The following is a 248-nucleotide window of genomic DNA, read 5'->3' on the forward strand; positions in this document are numbered from 1 at the left end:
CTGCACCAGCCCAACTCCTGATTCCTTGTATGAAGCACTTAAGAATAATGTATTCCCTCAAAAACTAGTGCGACCTGTGAAAAACTTTTCAAGCACACTTGACGTAACCATTGGTTTCCATGTGGTTGGAATTTTAGGAGTGGTGAGTCTATAAAAACACATATTCATGCATGCACATGAGCATGCATAACTTTTCAATTAAGTTCAACAGTCATTGATTCAAATCCATAATTAATCTGTGTTACTGG

At 37.5% G+C, this 248-nt stretch overlaps 1 pseudogene; it reads left to right on the plus strand.

Moving 5' to 3' along the window:
- LOC116695329 (5-hydroxytryptamine receptor 3A-like) overlaps positions 1–248 on the plus strand; it is a 176,825-nt pseudogene that overhangs the window by 143,262 nt on the left and 33,315 nt on the right.

This window comes from Etheostoma spectabile, chromosome 9 (genome assembly GCF_008692095.1).
Source record: "Etheostoma spectabile isolate EspeVRDwgs_2016 chromosome 9, UIUC_Espe_1.0, whole genome shotgun sequence".
In the NCBI taxonomy this organism is placed as follows: domain Eukaryota; kingdom Metazoa; phylum Chordata; class Actinopteri; order Perciformes; family Percidae; genus Etheostoma; species Etheostoma spectabile.